The following is a 14,551-nucleotide window of genomic DNA, read 5'->3' as shown; positions in this document are numbered from 1 at the left end:
ACCTCATCAAACTGAAAAGCTTTTGCACAGCAAAGGAAACCCAAAAGAAAACAAAAAGACAACTTTCAGAATGGGAGAAAATAGTTTCAAATGATGCAACTGACAAGGGCTTAATCTCGAGAATATATAAACAACTTATACAACCCAACAGCAAAAAAGCCAATCAATCAATGGAAAAATGGGCAAAAGACCTGAAGAGACATTTCTCCAAAGAAGATACATAGATGGCCAACAAACACATGAAAAAATGCTCAACATCGCGGATTATAAGAGAAATGCAAATCAAAACTTCCATGAGATACCACCTCACACCAGTCAGAATGGCCATCATTAATAAATCCACAAATAACAAGTGCTGGAGGGGCTGTGGAGAAAAGGGAACACTCCTGCACTGCTGGTGGGAATGTAAACTGGTACAGCCACTATGGAGAACAGTTTGGACATACCTTAGAAATCTATACATAGAACTTCCATATGACCCTGCAATCCCACTCTTGGGCATCTATCCGGACAAAGCTCTACTTAAAAGAGACACTTGCACCCGCATGTTCATTGCAGCACTATTCACAATAGCCAGGACATGGAAACAACCCAAATGTCCATCGACAGATGATTGGATTCGGAAGAGGTGGTATATATACACAATGGAATACTACTCAGCCATAAAAAAGAATGACATAATGCCATTTGCAGCAACATGGACGGAACTAGAGAATCTCATCCTGAGTGAAATGAGCCAGAAAGACAAAGACAAATACCATATGATATCACTTATAACTGGAATCTAATATCCAGCACAAATGAACATCTCCCCAGAAAAGAAAATCATGGACTTGGAGAAGAGGCTTGTGGCTGTCTGATGGGAGGGGGAGGGAGTGGGAGGAATCGGGAGCTTGGGTTTATATGACACAATTTAGAATAGATTTACAAGGAGATCCTGCTGAGTAGCATTGAGAACTATGTCTAGATACTCATGTTGCAACAGAACAAAGGGTGGGGAAAAAATGTAATTGTAATGTATACATGTAAGGATAACTTGATCCCCTTGCTGTACAGTGGGACAATAAAAAATAAAAAAAAATAAGAAAATAAAAATAAAAAAATAAAAAACAAATTTGTACTTCTAAGCTTACTGTAAAGCTATAGTCATCACGACAGTGTAGTTTTGACAAAAAACATATAGATAAGTGAAAAAGAATTGAGAATTCAGAAACAGTCCCATGTATATATAGCAAATTAACTTTTGAGAAAAGTACCAACATAATTCAATAGGGGAAAGCAAATATTTTCTGTAAACAATGCAAGAAGAAGTAGATACTCATGTGAAAAGGGAATGAAATTCTACTCCTTCTCTCTCACTATAAACAAAAACTAACTGAAAGTAAATAACAGGTCTAAATATAATGGCTATAATTTTAAAATATATTTTTATATAAGAAATAAGGTTCTTGAAAACCTGGAGTAGGAAAACATTTTTTAGATACAAAGTAAAAACACGAAAATAGATAAAATTTCCATAAAAAATTAAAATCCTTTTTTCTCTGAAAGAAAACATTACTAAAGTAAGGATGCAAATCATAGATTGGAAGAAAATATTTGCAATACAAATATCCATCAATGAAACTCTCTCCAGAATACATAAAGAACTCTTACTACTGAAGATTAACAACCAAAGTTTTTAAATGGGCAAAAGATAAGAATAGACACTTCACAAAGGAAGATACAATTATGGCCAATAAACACAGGAAAAGACGCTCGGTATCATCAATCATTAGAGAAATAGTAATTAACAACATGATGAAACATTACTTCATAATACTAAACATAGTGACAAAATCAATCACTGATGAGAATTTAGAATGATTAGATCTCTCATGCCTTATATGCAGAAATGAAAAATGGTACCACCACTTTGGAAAGAGTTTTAGAAGTTTCTTATGAATTAAACATGCTCTTGTCTTTGACCAAGTAATACCAAGTCTATGCACTACCCAAGATAAATACAAACATGTATCTACAAAATGCACAAATATGCAAAGTTCATTTATAAGAGCCAAACACTGGCAACAATCTATCTGTCAGCTGGTGAACGGATAAACAAATTGCAGAATATTCACACAAGGGAATCCTACTGGCAACATAGGATAATAAACAAAAACTACTGACACATTTCACAGTGTGGATAAATCTCAAAAAGAAAAACATTATGCTAAATGTAAAAAGCAAGAAGCAAAGACTACATACTGTACAATTCCATTTATATGAAATCCTAGAAAGGGCAAATCTAATATAAAGTCATAGAAAGCAGCACAGTGTTTGCTTGGGGCCAGCATAGTGGGGGTGTGTGTGCTGGGGGAGGCAAGGTGGGAGCTTGGGAATGATGGAAGTGGTCTATATGTTAATTGTGGTAGTAGTTAAAAAGCCATATGCCTTTGTCTAAACTAATTAAATTCTACATTTAAAATGTGTGTGGGTTTTTTGTATACAAAATAAACAATATAGTTGATTTTTAAAAATTGGTTCTTGATCATAGCAGTATTTGAGCAGTGGTACATTAATGTATACATGGAAAACTTGTACACTGTTGGTGGGAATATAAATTTGTGCAGCTATTACAAAAATATGAAGGTTCCTCAAATTTAAAAATTGAACTACTGTATGATACAGTAATTCTACTTATGGATATTTATCCAAATAAAATGAAAACATTAATTTGAAAAGATGTATGCACCTCCACGTTCAGTGCAGCATTATTTACAATAGCCAAGATATGGAAACAACTTAAGTGTCCACCAATGGATGAATGGATAAAGAAGATGCAGTACATATACAATGGAATTCTATTCATCCATAAAAAAGAATGACACTTGGCCATTTGTGCCAACCTATATGGACCTTGAGGGCATTATATAAATGAAATTAGTCACAGATAAGACCAATACAGTATGATCTCAACTTGTATGTGGAATTAAATAAATAAATAAATAAAACCAAGCTTGTTGATCAGAGAAAAGATTGAAGGTTGGGGCTGGAGGAAAGGTATGTGCAAAAATGGGTGAAGGAGAAAAAGGGATACAAATTTCCAGTTATAAAATGGATAAATAATAGGATATAAGCAATCCATATCCAGAATAAATATGCAGTATGTTGGAGTAAAAGGAGTAAGCAGAAAGATGCAGAACTACACATGATCCTGTAAGAACTGGATTCACCATGTTGCTTAAGAATTCATGATGTTTCCACCACTTACAAATAGCACGCTGTATTCCTAATCTTATTCAATACCTGAATTTTGGTGATGTTTTTAATGAGATCCCACAAACATATTAGGAGGAGCTTTCTCAATTGCTGTAAACTGATTTCAGCCTATTCAACAGAGCAGGTCTTCATCATTGTCATACATAAAGTGCTTCTTACCGCCCAAAGGATGGAGCTTCATTTGTTATTATAACTATTTTAATTTGACAGGTTCAGTAAAATTCTAAGTTATTGCCAACCAGGAAAAATTAATTGTCATAGAAATTCCATTGTGGTTCAGTGGTTAACGAATCTGACAAGGAACCATGAGGTTGTGGGTTGGATCCCTGGCCTTGCTCAGTGGGTTAAGAATCCGGTGTTGCCATGAGCTGTGGTGTAGGTTGCAGACGCGGCTTGGATGCCAAGTTGCTGTGGCTCTGGTGTAGGCTGGTGGCTACAGCTCTGGTTTGACCCCTAGCCTGGGAACCTCTATATGCCGCGGAGCGGCCCCAGAAAAAAAAATTAATAATAATTGTCGCATAGTGTGGAATTTTAGTAAAAAATTATTTTACTAGTTCTCTAAATGCGTTTACTATTATGAATAGAAATTATTGAGGAAAATGTCACTTAAAGCTGTCAATTATATTTTATTGAATGTTATGAAGAAAGTATATTAAAACTGCATCATCAGTTTGAAAATTCGCAAATATCTTGGTACATATCTCATGTGAATATAATGGGTAATCTGTTATTCTTTGGCACCAAGTCTCATTGCACTGAAAAAAAAATTAGCCAAATAACATTACTGTTTGCACCCTCAGCTTGAGGTAAATATATGGAAATTGATTATACTCAGCCACTTTTTATTCTCACTGACTGACATACCTATAAGATGTGTTTTGTTTTCTTTCTTTTTTTTTTCTTTTGGTCCTTTTATGGCCACATCTACAGCATATTGAGGTTCCCAGGCTAGAGGTCAAATCAGAGCTATAGCTGCTGGCCTGCACCACAGCCACAGCAACTTGGAATCTGAGCCACGTCTGTCACCTACACCACAGCTCATGGCAATGCTAGATTCTTAACCCACTGTGCAAGGCCGAGGATCAAACCTGCATCCTCATGGATGCTAGTCAGATTCGTTTCTGCTGAGCCACAAAGGGAACTTCCGTTTATTTCTTTATTAAACATTATTTTCCACTACAGCATCACATGAAATTTCACTACTTTGTTTGTGAACTGTATTTTACAGTAATGTTTATTTTACTGTTGAGATATTATATCCTGTAAAAAAATATAATAATGAGGGGTCTTGAAAAGGAGTTTGAAGTTATGTTTATATATGATATGGCCAAATTACATTATGAGATTCAGATGAGAAGATAATTTTTCCAAACTATGAATAATATCTATCAAGCAATTTGGAATATGAAATACTAGAGTTGGATGATTTCCTAAGTACACTATTTCACTTTCTCAGAACACTAGGGACCAGATGAATTAAATAATCTATAAAAGCATGTCCCCAGCACTGAAACTGTGATTTAATCCAATTCCGGATTTCTATTCACAATTTGCACCTAAACATATTGAAAATGGAAACTAAAGATAAAATAAACACAAAATCCTGTCAACACATATAATTCTGAAGATAAATGTTTTTCTTCCATATATATTCTGCAATGACTAAATAGAATTTCCTGGTCTTTTACTTGTCCTTAGGCTCACACTGATTTATCTTTTTATTGTACAATACTCTAGGGAGTCTTTTTAAAAATAAAATAATTCATTTTTTAGATTAGTTTTGGACTTACAGAAAAAAATAAGATAGCACAGACAGCCCCCATATCCTCACACTCAGTTTCCCATCTCACTAGTATGGCACATTTCTTATAGTTAATGAACCAATACTGATGCATTATTATTAACTAAAGAATTCTACCTAGGATACCACATTACATTTAGTTATCATGGGCTCCTCTTGGTTGTGACAGTTTCTCAGAAAAGTTTCCTGTTTTCGATGGCTTTGACAATTTTAAGGTGTACTGGTCATGTATTACAGAATGTCCCTCGACTGGGACTTGTTTATTGTTTTTCTCATCATTAGACTGGGGTTATGAGTTTGGGGGAGAAAGATCAGAGAGGTAAAATGACATTTCATTACATCTTATCAAGAGCACTTACTATCAATAAGATGGTTGGTATTGAACTTAACACTTGGATAAGGTAGGATTTGTCAGAATTCTTGACTGTAAAGTTATTTTTCTCTTTTTTCCCCTTTCAATAACTATCCTTTCTGGAAGGTAGTCACTAAGCACAGCCCACACTTAAGGAATAGAGAGTTAAGCTCCCCTTCCTTTAAGATGAAGTATCTATGTAAATTATTTGGAATTCTCTTGCATGAGATATTTGTCTCTTCTCCATTTAATATTTAATAATTTATTTATTAAGTATAGAGTCATGGATATACATGCTATAGTTTGTCATTTTGTTGCTCAAATTGTTTCAGATCTGGCTACTGGGGCATTTTCAGTTGATTCTCATGCCCCTTTAAAAATCTCCCATCAATGAGCATTTTTGTTATTTATTTCTTTGATGCTGCCTCACTTCTTGGCACTATAAAATGCTCCAGGCTCATCTTGTCATTTTCCCCCCAGTCCTAGAGTCAGCTAGTTCTCCAGGAAGCTCTGGTTCCTTTTCTGGGAGAATGGTATTAGAAGCCAAGATCTAGGTGCTAGCCAAACCAAGAGGCCTGCTTGAAATTAGAGATTCAGTGTATTTTGTCCCGCCATATGATATTTGTGAAGAAATCAAATATATTATCAAAAATAATCACTAGTTATTTTTAATAATATGTTGCTCTATTCAAGTTGAATATTTCCCCTTATATTCTCTAAGTTGAAAATACTTGCTATCATATCTCACATGGAAGTTGTTTCATATATCTATTAGAAGCAATATTATGATTTCCCAGTGATTTACTCCATTTTTGTCTTGATGACAAATCTTTACTGACTTTGAGTTATTCAAACTCTCCTTGCACTTTCAGGCCTCTGAGATTTGATAAAAGGGATATACACAAAAGTCAAATGGCCTCTTACTCGATTGAGTTCAGGTCCTTAGGCAATCTATTCAACTGAAGCTAATCCCAATTTTTAGCTCATTTTTTCTTCTAGATATTCCAGAATATTTTCATCTGAAAAAAAATGCATTTTCAGACTTTTGTGAAATTGATCACCATCAAAAAGATTTTAAGAAAGAACAAAATAATTTTCTAGGAGAAGAAAGAGAGGCTGGGAAAAGGGCAAACCGTGCCTTGAGTCTAAGCAGAGATTGTCATCTATGCCAAAATAAAGAAGTAGACCTTTCTGCTCCCAGGGTAAGCTACAGAAATTCTCTCTGTAGTGCTAGATTATGGATTTTCTCCAGAGATTTCCTATTTGGATAATGAAATAAGAAAACTAATTTCTGAAATGGGCACAATATTGACTTTCACAATACTGGAGATACAAGTATTTTCATCTTTAGTATAAAAATGTGAGTAGTATTCATTGTTATAATATTTATTCTTCCTCATGATTATGTGAAATTATTCATATTTATAATCCACTCAGTGTATTATCCTGGACTTTCATATCTCTTTTACATGCTAAATATGTTCATTAGGGTTTAAATCAAGAGAGGATAGTTATAAAATAAATTTCAACACAGATATATCAGTTTTGTCTTTTTAGCTAAAAGTTTATAGGAAGGATACTAAATAAAATTTTCCTTTTAACTTAATTTACAATTGATATTTTTATTTTCAGATAGTATTTTCTATATGTCAATTCAAATGCTACAGGCTATCTATGGAGTTCCCATCGTGGCTCAGCGGGTTAAGAAACTTACTAGTATCTTGAGGATGCAGGTTCGATTCCTGGCCTCACTCATTGGGTTAAGGATGCAACATTGCTGTGAGCTGTGGTGTAGGTCACAGATGCAGCTCAGATTCTGAGTTTCTGTGGCTGTGGCATAGGCTGGCAGCTGCAGCTCCGATGTGACCTCTAGCCTGGAAACTTCCATATGCTGCAGGTGCAGCCGTAAAAAGCAAAAACTTTAAAAAAAATAAATGCTATGAGCTATCTAAACATAGCAGAAGATTAATTTAATTTTCAAGGAATTTGATTCCTAAAAAGAGATAATATCCATATGTTGGTATTGACTTATGTCTCTGTATATGTGTGTATGTATATGTATAAATATATATCAATTTATCATCTATCAATAAACTATATATACACATATATTACAAAAATATATGTATTTGCATTCCAAATTTAACTTTTTAAACAGTCTCCAAAATAAAAGAGGCTAGAGTATTTTTACTAATCCTGATCATATCACAGGCTGCAGTTACTTAATAGGATAAGTTAATTTTTTCAGAATTTTTTTCAAATGAATTTTGAGATACAGTACAGCCCAGTTCTGTTCTTGTTAATATTTACTAGGTTATCCTTTAGGCAGTAATGAACTATAATTTTATCTTAGTATCCTCAATTCTGATATCAGAGAATTAATCTAGGTGATGCTGGTGTCCTTTATGGCAAACACATTCTGTGATCAGGTTTGATTCCATTCTTTCCATGAATATAATCAACAAACAAGAAAAATGATTCTTTAGGAAATAATTCTTCTATGTCCTTTCCCATTGATGCATTGTTTCAAATGCAATTCTCTTCACAAATGGGCAAAAGAAAAGCATGCCTAAGAATAAGAACCAATTGCAAAATCATGTCTTTCAAGTGAAAAGTTAGGTTTTCCCCTCAGTGCATGCAATAACTTAGGAAACAGTTATCATATTTGCCAGGAAAAATGATTCTCTCCTTTACCCAACTTTATTCCATTCATGTACTCTGGGAATAGTGTCCCTTAATATTTTAGAAGCAATCAATAGCAGATGATATCTCTTAGCCACTCTACTCAAGAGAGCTAACTTTATCTTCATTTTATGCAGAGTCGATGTTCTATTTAACTCTAAATTATTTATTATGTACCATTCGGGATATAGAGGAACCCATGTTTTAGAAAATGAAGGTTATGTAAAATAAATTAATTCTGAATTATTATTCATGTATGTCTCACGCAGGCCTTAGATTTACTTTGAAGTACCACTGAACAGCAAATAAGAACTAAGTGTTTCTTTGGAGTACATTTATAAGCAGATTTTTCTACCTAAGAGACAAAGCATGACTACACTAGCCTTTGTTGGTTGTGGATGCACCTACAATCCAAGGACTACTTTGCGTTTGATCAGGGTAGAACAGGTATTAGGTATGTTCTGATTGTGGTCAGAAAAACCTAGCATGGTGCTTAGAGCATAGCAGACACTCAAAATATTTTTGTTGAGTGAACAGTGCACAGAAAATGAATAAATGATTCCATCACTCTATTCACCCTCCTTGTAAGAACTGCTTTGTAATGTTACCACTTTGTTTTCTGTCCATGTCCACAGCATGTAGAAGTTACCAGGCCAGGGATCAAACTCACACCACAGCAGCGGCCCAGGGCACTGCAGGGACAATGCTGGTTCCTTAACCTGCTGCTCCACAAGGGAATTCCTGTAATGTTACTACTTTTGATAGATAGAAACGATATGCTAATTATCTACATGAAATCCAAAGCTTCATTACTGTGATGGCTATTTTATTTGGTAGTATTCATGTTATTAGCTACACTGCCAAATTGCTTTGAACTTCCTCAAGGCAAGGTTCTATATAGTCATACACTTTAATTATAAAGCCATCTTTTTAGCAAAATTGACCATTATTTATCTGAAACTCTCTCTGTAAAACTCCCTCTAGAACTTTTCTTCTACATTCTGTAAACAAAGTTATAGAAATAACATGCCAGAGGAAGTCATAATTAGAGCTCTGCTTTTTCTTTGTCACCCATAGATTATATAGCCTACTAGCTATTTATTGTAATCAAAAAGTATACCTCTCTTTTTCAAAAACTAAGAGAATTTGATTTTAAGCTACAAAGTAACCATTAAAAAAAAACAGTCCTTATCAAATGTCCCATAATATTAACATACATAATTAAGAATCATCATTAACACATTATCTAAACTAGATATTTATTGGGATTTTACCAGTTTTTCCATGAATGTCCTTTCATAACCACCCTCATCCCCATCACAGTCAGAATTGAGCGCAAAAGTTCACACACAAGTTCTTTAGTCACTTAGCCCTGCTTACTTTTCCAGTTCCATTTCTCCATACTCTGCTTTACCCTTTATATTCTGGTAGGATACATGTTTTTTCTTAAATGCATTACGTGCTTAACACTTACAGAAATTGGTTATTGAAGAAATACTCTTCACATCTTTCCTCATTGGGTATATGCCCATTCAGATTTGAGCTTAACCCCAGCATCATTTTCTCCCAGAAACTTCAAGGGCAAGTATCCCTATTGCTGGGCTCCATTAATTCTTGGGCAATGTGTCGAATTTAGCAATTACCAGATTTCATTAAAATACTTTGTTCATGTATCTGCTCCCCTGATCAGACTATGAGCTCCTTGAGGGCAGAGGACATGTTCTTGCTCTTAATCTTTATAACCTTGGTGGCCACTGAAGGCACTCTGCAAGCATGGACATAATTAGGGAAAGGGAAAATGGAATTTCAAATCTACTTTCTGATCTTTAAACTGTACTATTCCCATTATGCCATTTTTTTTTACAGGAAAGTTTTTCTTTTTTTTTTTTTTTTTTCTTCTTTTTACAGCTGCATCCATGGCATATGGAAGTTCTCAGTCCTGGGATCAAATCAGAGCTGCAGCTGTGGGCTACTCCACAGCCAGGGCAATACCTGATCTGCGACATACAGCTGTAGTTTATGGCAATGCCAAAGCCTTAACCCACTGAGCAAGGTCATGGATCAAATCCACATCCTCATGGAGACTACCTTGGATTCTTAACTTGCTGAATCACAACAGGAACTCCTCATTATGCCATTTTTATCTCGTGTCAATAAGATATATTAGATGATATGTTAAATAATAGAAAATTATCACTGAAATAATTTCAGAAGTTGTACAAAGTTTTGCTGCTTGTTCCCATCTCTTTGTAAGCAGTAATTACCCATTCTGTTCAGTACAATAACTACATCTGAGATGTTGTATATATGAACAGAGATTAGGGTTTGAGTCATTTTCAATCCATATAATAATCTCTTATTCATCTTTATTTTTGATGGAACTGAAGAATTGTCCTGAGTATCAAATGAAGTAAATAATGGGAAAATCCAATAGAAACATTTTTCATAAGAGAAGTTATTTTCACTTATGTTATTTGTACTCTTCTAAAAGTGACATTGGATAATGGTTTATTTCAGCTAAATTGTAGATACTTGTTAGAGTACAGTATTTTCTGAAGAAAATATTATGAAAATTAATCTTTCTAGAGAAAACCATTGCCTCTTTTAGGGATGTGCTGTGAGAATTCTTAAATACTTTATTTTTATCCTGTTTTCCTTTATTTTTTGGCAGGGTCAGACAGATTCTTTGTGGGGATTCACAGAAAGGAAAATATTCTCTAAATGAAATTACCATAGCACTGCATGGTCCCTTCTGGAAAGTCAAACACTTACATTTCCTACAAGTTAAATAGCATAGTACTTTAGGGACCATGAATGCTTAGAACATTATGATTTTAACTGTACTAACATAAAATTTAACAAATTGAAATGCCCAGAAGAATAATGATGTAATGTCATGGATCACACTGTATAAATTACTACAAATAAATGTGATAATAGTTAAAATGACTTGAACATGCATTATGGTAAACAGTTCAAGTAATCTCATTTTAAGCACACATTAACCTTCAAGAAATTTCTATTATCCCTCTTTTATATATGTGAAAACTAAGTTCAGGTAACTTGATTGAAGTTATATAAATATAATAAAGAGTGATGGTGTCAAGGTTTGATTCTGTCTCCAGAGTCCATGTTCTCAAGGTTTGTGTTTTTGAGCTCTATTGGATGTCAGTATTACAAGTTCAATTCCAATGATTTGTACATTTCTTTATTGGATTGATGGTTGGGGATGAGGCTTCATTATTGAATATATATTAAAGTGACTAAATTACTTTCCTGTGGGCAACTTCCTGATGTTTTCTTGACACTGAACCAAAACATTTAATTTGCATGTGATTACTGTGTTAACGTGATACTACCTGGAGACTTTAGTTTCCTTTGCGCCCTCACAATTTTAATGTCCATCTATATATCAAACCTAGAAGACCATAAATATTTAATTCTCCTAAATTATACCCAGCTGGAAAATATCTATTTCATAAGGATGATAACATTATCTAACAACTCTGAGTTCCCAGTTATGTGTCCCATGTGACCATAAATTTGAGCCCTATACCATACTAGATGTGTAATATTGGAAAACTTGTCTTCCTTAGCAGGTTTGAAATAGTGCCCCTGATTTATTGACAACATCATGAAAAGAAAATTCATGTCCTAAACAATTCAATGACTTAAACCTTAATTTATAACTGAAATATGAAGAAAGTCCATGTTGAAAAATATGATTATGAAATGAAGTATCAATCAATATGGAGTCTAATTCAACTAAAGACAGAAAATGGAAGATTTCTAGGTTCTGAAAATTCTCTAGTGAACCATTTGGAAACTGGAACATAAATACATTGGCAATCATAGAGAAATTTCACAGGGAGAGGACAGTAAAAAAGTTAAATTAAAAAGTGAACTTAAGGAGTTCCCATTGTGACTCAGCAGGTTACGAACCCAACTGGTATCCATGAGGATGTAGGTTCCATTCCCGGCCTTCCTCAGCGGGTTAAGTATCTGGTATTGCCATGAGCTGTGGTGTAGGTTGTAAACACAGCTCAGACATGGCAATGCTGTGGCTGTGGCATAGGCCTGCAGCTGCAGTTCTTATTTGACACATAGCCTGGGAATTTCGATATGTAGAAGGTACAGTCCTGAAAAGCCCCCCCCCCCGAAAAAAAAGTGAACTTAAAAAATATTTTTATAGTTACCATTGTATATTATTACCATGATATTATTTTATCATCTTTCATCTGTTCTTTTTTCCAGGTGATAACTAATCCTCTTAAAGCAGTGTGTGATTGTATATACCTGATATCAATATTCTCCTACAAAGGAAGAAAAATAATAAAAAAAATTCATAACTCCTGTGAGGTTTGGTGACAATTGGAAGAGAATGAGTATCTAGTCTACTTAAAAAAATCAATTTCAAGTTGGTGAATTTAATTCTTTTCACAGAAAGAGAAGTGCTGTGTCTACTTAGTTGACTGTGGCCCTACAGACTAGTGCTAACATATTCCCCCTCAGAGTTAACCCTTTAATTGTTTCTGGATAATGTGCAACTTCTAATAACACTTGAAACATGAAAGAATCCAGAACAATCCAAAGCTGAACTTGGGCAAAGAGAAAGGAAAGAATTTTATGTTGGGTCCAAATGGTCAAAAACATCATTCTGTGTATTTAGCTCAAAGCAATCCAACCATTATGTAGACAACCAATCAAGATAATTTTGCTAATTAGATATTAATTAGAATTTAATCTTAAAAAAGGGCTAATTATCTAGCCAATTTTCAGAAATGGAATAAGATACTAACAAAAGGCACTAACTCATTCAACAGATTTGGTTCATATTCTATCTACTAAGAAGTTTCTCTCTTTTTTTTTTTAGAGGCACTACTTTTTTTTTTTACTTACTGTTTATTTATTTATTTTTATTACTCAAATGAATTTATCATATCTGTAGTTGTATAATTATCATAACAATCCAATTTCACAGGATTTCCATCCCACAGCCCAAGCACATCCCCCCACTCCCCAAACTGTCTCCTCTGAAGTTTCTCTTTTTTAACAACTTTTTTTTCTGAAGTATAAATGCTTAAGGCAGCATGGTGTTCTAGAAAGCATTTGTGATAGGAGTCAATAGGCCATGATTCTACTTCTTCCTAATTAGCTTTCTGGCCTTGGACAAGCCATTACACTCACTGAGTCTCAGTTTATTCATTATGATGATATTATGGACAAAGAAGGGTTACTTATAACACTAACATTTTATAGGCCTGTATCACTGCTCTGTATCTGATGGTTATTTTTAAATATCATGTCCTTATAGAAAATATAATAGCAATATCTCTGTAATTTTAAATCAGATGCCGTACACACACACAAATTAAATAAATCAGCAAAAATGTTAAATGACAGATAAAAGTTTTATAATTCACCCAAATTCCTAAGGGCATATAGCATGAAGAGCACAGTCAATGACTCTTCTCTATCCCAATAGTTGACAAAAAACAAATAATCCAAGTTCCTAGGAAGACAAAAAGACATAATTAAGTCTCCCACAAAAAAAAAATGCACCAAGGTTATATAGGTAAGGAATATGATTCATTTCATCAGTGGAAGCTAAGGAACCCCTTTTATGGAGAGTCAGCAATTTGGAACCTACGAGTTTTCAGCAGTATCAGAGGATATGGTTAAGGGATAAGATAGAAAGCTATCAATCTAGAATGTCTAAGACTCTCCCAAGCCAGTGGGACAGACTAGATAATGTCTTGACAAACAGATGAGCTGGCTCTTTTTGGCCCATAACTGTGAATAGGTTTGCTGAAACTGGCAGATATATAGCTTTAATCTTCTTCATTCTTTCAGCTGTTGATATGATTCCAGCTGTGTGAAATTCATCCATAAATGTTTCTACATCTTCTGGTATTTGCATATCTAGAAAGCAGCTATTGGGATATCAAATACTGTAATGACTGCCCCATGAATTTCTGTGAGCATTTGAAGTCTACTGGGATGAACTATTTCACAATAAATTTCAAACAGAAATTAAGTCTAGTATTCAAAGCCATTACAAATTTCTAGTAAGAAAGAAGTCATAATCCCAGACAGCACAGAGAGCATTACCCTCCAAAGGAAGTCTGTGTTTTATGAGAAAAAAAGCAAATAAAACCTTCATTTTTTTTGCTGACTTATAAAATGGTTTTCAGTGCTAATTATATATTAGGATCTAGTTTACCCTTGACTATGGCTTTCATATTATTGTTTATTTCCTAATTATTGTCATCATTAGATTTGAGAAACTTTAGAGTATTCCAGAATCAACTGCAGTAGGAGTTAGAAAGAGGACAAGGGATAGACACAGTGGCATGTGAGACACGGAGAACACAGATAAAGGCAGGTGGTAAGAGATACATATAATCAAGAAGGTTATGATTACTTAATCAAAACACAGTAACTACAAGAGAGTTCAC

The 14,551-nt window shown here is 34.2% G+C and overlaps 1 protein-coding gene across 1 annotated transcript in view; it reads right to left on the bottom strand.

Annotated features, from left to right (window-relative positions):
• LOC146395965 (uncharacterized) overlaps nucleotides 1-14,551 on the bottom strand; it is a 300,335-nt gene that overhangs the window by 270,212 nt on the left and 15,572 nt on the right. The window lies entirely within an intron of this gene.

Source organism: Sus scrofa, chromosome 15, assembly GCF_054392235.1.
Source record: "Sus scrofa isolate SSC_HxYL_T2T_F1_AM1 chromosome 15, Sscrofa_HxYL_maternal_Yorkshire_Landrace_v2.0, whole genome shotgun sequence".
Taxonomy (NCBI): Eukaryota; Metazoa; Chordata; class Mammalia; order Artiodactyla; family Suidae; genus Sus; species Sus scrofa.
This window is presented reverse-complemented; position numbering and strand designations above follow the sequence as displayed.